At 41.3% G+C, this 5,520-nt stretch overlaps 2 non-coding genes across 2 annotated transcripts; both read right to left on the reverse strand.

Annotated features, from left to right (window-relative positions):
- Positions 1–694: 694 nt before the first annotated feature.
- Positions 695–797, reverse strand: LOC147927015 (small nucleolar RNA R71). The gene has a single exon (XR_015583200.1). It is a non-coding gene; the product is annotated as a small nucleolar RNA R71 (small nucleolar RNA).
- Positions 798–1,781: 984 nt separating this feature from the next.
- LOC147927016 (small nucleolar RNA R71) lies at positions 1,782–1,888 on the reverse strand. Its single transcript, XR_015583143.1, has one exon. It is a non-coding gene; the product is annotated as a small nucleolar RNA R71 (small nucleolar RNA).
- Positions 1,889–5,520: the final 3,632 nt, after the last annotated feature.

Here is a 5,520-nt window from a genome sequence, read left to right on the forward strand (position 1 = left end):
TTTTCATTCAGAAACTTGCAAGCCTGAATGATCTGATCACTATAAACTTGGGATTCCATTTCCTCAGTTCAAACGTCTGTTCACTACTTCAGTAGTCTCGAACTCTTCATTTCCATCGCCCAATCCCCATAACTTATCGAATTCCATCGACGGATTCTGTCGACGCTGGCTACCGCAGTTTATCGGCAATTCTCGATACCAAGTATCGGCAACTCTTGGCAATCCTCGATACCCATCTCTCGACTTTCTTGACTCTGAGTTCTCGACTTTCTTGACTCTGAGTTCTCGACTTTCTCGACTCTGAGTTCTCGACTATCTCGACTCGGATTTCTCGACTATCTCGACTCGAATTTCTCGAATAACTCGACTCAGATTTCTCGACTATCTCGACTCAAATTTCTCGACTATCTCGACTATCTCGACTCGGATTTCTCGACTATCTCGACTCAGATTTCTCGACTATCTCGACTCGGATTTCTCGACTATATCGACTCGGATTTCTCGACTATCTCGACTCAGATTTCTTGACTATCTGCTACCGAGGTTCCGGGTCGTTACACTACGCCTCTTCCCATTCTCTCATGGAGACAAGGCTCACATTTGGGAAAAGAATCTGCCTCACAAGACCATTACCTCCTGTGATCAATGTAAGAAGGCGTTCCTATCTAAGTTCTTCTCTACTACAAGAACAGAAAGACTAAGGAATGAAATATCAAGTTTTGCTCAAAAGGGAACTGAGAGTTTTTATGAAGCATGGGAAAGATTCAAGGGGTTGAAACACAATATGTTGGTGGTATGGATTGATGGATGTATGCAATGGTGAGATATGAAATGAATGGATGGCAGGGTGTTTCAATTCCCCTTATGCAATTGTAGTACAAGATGTGTCAATCCAATCTGAGGGTTGTGAACAATTAGGATGTGTATATGAGCCTAAGTTAAGCCAAATATGCAAAGGATGTTTGTCACTAACAATCCTATTAATGAAATGTAAAGAAGATAAAGTAAAACTACTAGAACTAGATGCTGAATGTAAATGGAACAGAATGATTGTCACTAAAGTAAAACTACTAGAACTAGATGCTGGGTTATCTTGAGTTTCAGGTACCCACTCGACCAACAACTCGACCGCGACTCGACCGAGCAGTGAACGAGCACCTGATCGAGTTAGAAGCCGTCTCTATTTGGACACCACTTCCCAGTCGCCTTGATCGCCTACACGAGCCTGATCTCAACTGTGTACCTGTTCGAGTCTTTACTCGTGTCTGTTGATGCACACAAGGTCTAAGGGGAAAGACAATCTTCAAAAGCCTCTTGACAACATCCATAGGCTGCAAAAGGGTTTGGGAAATCAGAGAAGAAGAGTAGTTCAAGTTCAGCAAGAGGATCAAGTCATCATGGAGCAACAAGCTAACCATGAGCAGAGACCTAGGCACATTGGTGCTGGAGATGCACCCAACACACACAACCAAAGAGCTGGTATTGTGCCTCCTACAGTTCCCAATAATAATTTTGAGATCAAGAGTGGATTGATCTCCATGATTCAAGCCAACAAGTTCCATGGGTTGCCAATGGTGGATCTACTAGATCACCTTGATGAGTTTGACATAATCTGTGGTCTTACCAAGATTAATGGAGTGAGTGAAGATCGATTCAAGTTGAGGCTCTTCCCATTCTCACTTGGAGACAAGGCACACCTTTGGGAGAAGACTCTTCCTACTGGATGGGATGCTTGCAAAAAGGCTTTCTTGGCAAAATTCTTCTCAAATGCAAGGACTGCTAGATTGAGGAATGAAATTTCTGGGTTTGCTCAAAGGAACAATGAGAGCTTTTGTGAAGCTTGGGAGAGGTTCAAAGGATTTCAGACTCAGTGTCCTCACCATGGCTTCGGCAATGAGTCCCTACTTAGCACATTGTATAGAGGAGTGCTTCCCAAGATCAGGATGCTTCTTGACACAGCCTCTAATGGTAACTTCCTTAACAAGAATGTGGAAGAAGGCTGGGAACTAGTTGAGAATCTTGCTCAGTCAGATGGCAACTATAATGAGGACTATGACAGAACCATAAGGTCATCATCAACTGATCAAGGGGACAAGTACAAGAAGGACTTGAAGATGGTCAATGAGAAGCTTGACAAGATCCTTCTTAGCCAACAAAAGTCAATTCACTTCATTGGTGAAGAAGAGGTTCCAGTTCAAGAGGGGGAGACTGAATTTGCTGAGCTCTGTTATATGCAAAACAAGGGTGGATTCAAAGGCTAAAACCAAGGAGGGTTCAAGAACAATAACCTCTCCTATAGGAGCACCAATGGAGCGAATCCACAAGACCAAGTGTATCCACCTCAACAGCCTCAACAGCAACAAAACTATGTCCCCAAACAACAACATCAAGTGTTCCAGCCACAGTTGTGTCCCCCACCAGGGTTTCAGACTAACCAAGGCCAAGAACAAGACTTAAGAGCTATGATGCAACAGTTGTTGATTGGGCAAACACAAGGAAAGATTGAGGAAGCCAAACAGTTTGCTGAGTTGAATCAAAGGCTCACATCCTAGTATAATGACCTGAACATGAAGTTTGAAGGTCTCAACTCTAGAGTGAAGTATATGGAGAGCAACATTGCCTCTACTTCTGCTCCTAAACCCAACCAACTCCCTGGAAAAGCTGTTCAAAATCCAAGGGAGTTCACTGCAAAAGCCATCCATATCTCTAATGAGGAAGTCACTGAGGACAATGATGTTCAAGATGGGGAGGATTGGTCAGTTATTGAAGCTTTGAGTGAAGTTTGTGCAGAGAAATCTGAATCCGACATTGCACTCGACCAGGTACTCGAGCCATCACTCGACCGAGTACCTGATCGAGTGGTCGATCGAGCTAAAGGATCAGGAGCTGTTAAACCTGCTAAGTACATTCCTCCTGCTTACAAACCACCTCTACCATTCCCAGGACGTTTCAAAGCACAAAGGATCAAGGAATTAAGGGAAATAATTGAGAAAAAGGAGATGTTGGCTAAGCAACAAAAGGATGAGGAAGCTTTGAAGGAAGAAGTGTGGTTGAGAAACAAGAGGAAGTGATGGCTATACAAGAGATCATCATTTCTTATCAAGAAGAGGAGAGAGGACATGCCTTGGAACAATATGAACCTTATCCTCTCTATAGAGATTTTTTGCTTGATATGTCAAAGAAGACGGCTCAAGCTCAAGATGAGAAGGATCTTGAGAACCTTGGAGGATTGATCATCCCAATTAAGCTTAAGGATCCAAGACCATTCTATCTGCCTTGCACAATCAGTTACCTCCACTACAACCAATGCCTTTGTGATTTGGGAGCTTCAACTAGTGTGATGTCATACTCCATAGCTCAAAAGCTTTGGAGAACTGATTTCAAATCCACCAACCTCCATGTATGCCTAGCTGATGGGTCAAACAGAGAAGTAGTTGGAAGGTTGGAGAATGTCCCAATCAAGATAGGGAAGGCAAGGGTTCATACAGATTTTGTGGTATTGGAGATGGACAAAGAACCTGAAGATCCTATCATCCTTGGGAGGCCATTCTTAGCTACTGTTGGAGCAGTCATTGATGTCAAGGAAGGTCTTGTGACCTTGAACATTGCTGAGGGTATAGTTATGAAGTTCAACATCTATAACCCAACCAACCTTCCTACCATTGATGATCAGCCTTTTACTATCAAGGACAAAGGTGGTCAAGAGGTTTTAAGTGATAAGGCAACTCCAAAGGCTGAGCTCTCTCTTCAAGAAGATTCTGTGGAAAAGCTTAAGAGGTCAGTTCAAGAGTTGATTAGTATGGTTGAAGATCTCCAAGTTAAGTTAAGCAAGAGGTCTTTGAGGAAAGCAAGACCAAGGCTCAAAATTAAGAATAAATATGGTTTGTGTGCTAAGGGTGAGGTGATCAAGGATCAACTTCACAGTGACCAAGAGGTTCCAGGGAGGATTTCATCACCTCCTTGGTACCTAGACCAAGTCTAAGAAGGAAACCAAAGTCAAGCTTAGTGACTCTAAACAAGCTCACTAGGGAGGAAGTCCCTAAGGTATCCCTGTATATATTGCTTTGGAATTTTGGTATTTTGATTTTTTCTTTAGTGTTTTCATGATCAGGGAAGCAAAGGAGTCTGAATAGAAGAGGAAGGGACTTGTAATGGACACACGCTGTCCAGCTCAACCCCCCCCCCCCCCACTCGGACACCCACTCGACTGAGTCACGGTCGATCGCCATCATCGAGCTGCCCCAATCTCCATCTCCAAGTCACCAACAAGACCCCAACTACTCATATGACAGCATGCAGATGGATGTGGACAACTTCTTCCATAATCCCTAAGGTACCACCATCACCTTCACTTGTAAATATCATTGCATTTCATAGTTGTGTTTTGTTTTTAATCTTGAATCCTCTTACAAATTTCTTTCACACAGGGGACTGTGTTATTTAAGTTTGGGGGAGGGTTTGAGATAGCATTTGATGTTGTGTTTTGTGTTCTTATTTCAAATTTTTAGCATCTTCATATTAGTATTTGCATAAGCATCTAAGGCATAGAAAAACCCTAAAAATTTGAAAAATTTTAGCAAAAATCTTTATAAAAAAAGAGTGTTCATGTAGTTTGCATTGCATATTAGGATCTTGTTTAGCATGTTTCATGTAGGATTGTATAATATTTGCATTAGGGATCTATGATGAGTTTTTCCTTGTTAGCTTGCTTATTCACTAGACTAGGATCAATACCCAAGTTAATAATACTTTGATGCTAGTTGAGTAGTTAGAAGCATAAGATTGAACCAAGCCTTGAATTCCTGCATTGCATTTGGTCTAAATTGAAGCATGTTGAGATTTGAAACCATTTCCTACTAATAAGAGCCTAATATTGACTTATAATTATCAATGTGTGCATTGCTTTAAACTCATAGATACCATATACATACTTGGATCATCTTTCTCCTTTTTACCACTCTTTTTGATCCAAGTAGCTGATTTCCTCATTAAGAATCAGTTCCCTTACCCTTAACCAAACCTTTCTTTCAACCCATGTTTATTCTTGAGTATGTGAGGCCTATTTTTGGGATTGAGCTTGGTAGAAAGTGTTAGGTTTGAACTGACAAGAGTAAGACCTTGTGTAGTTCTAGTTTGCATTTTTCAAGCTAGATAGGACTAGGTGGTTCAGTTGTTGGGTTTGGGACTTGACTGTTATAAAAAGAAAAGAAAGAAAAGAGAAAGAAAAAGGGTAGAGTCTTTAAGAGGAGATTGAGTTTAAACAAAGTCTAGTGAAAGGATGGGAAGTAAAATGTTGTTGAAAATGGTTCTAGCTAAAGAAAGGAAAAGAAAGAAAAGGAAAGTCTAGCAAAATGCTTGTATGTCTTAAGGAAAAGAAGAAAAGAGAACCATAGCAAATAAGTAAGAATCCCCCATCCCACTAGATAGATCAAATAAGAAACCTCTCCTAAGACTTGAAAACCAAAAAGAGAAAAGGGTGAAAGAGAAAAGAAGAAGTAAAGGGTAGCACTAGGATCATTT

Source organism: Camelina sativa, chromosome 15 (genome assembly GCF_030686135.1).
Source record: "Camelina sativa cultivar CO46 ecotype springtype chromosome 15, ASM3068613v1".
In the NCBI taxonomy this organism is placed as follows: domain Eukaryota; kingdom Viridiplantae; phylum Streptophyta; class Magnoliopsida; order Brassicales; family Brassicaceae; genus Camelina; species Camelina sativa.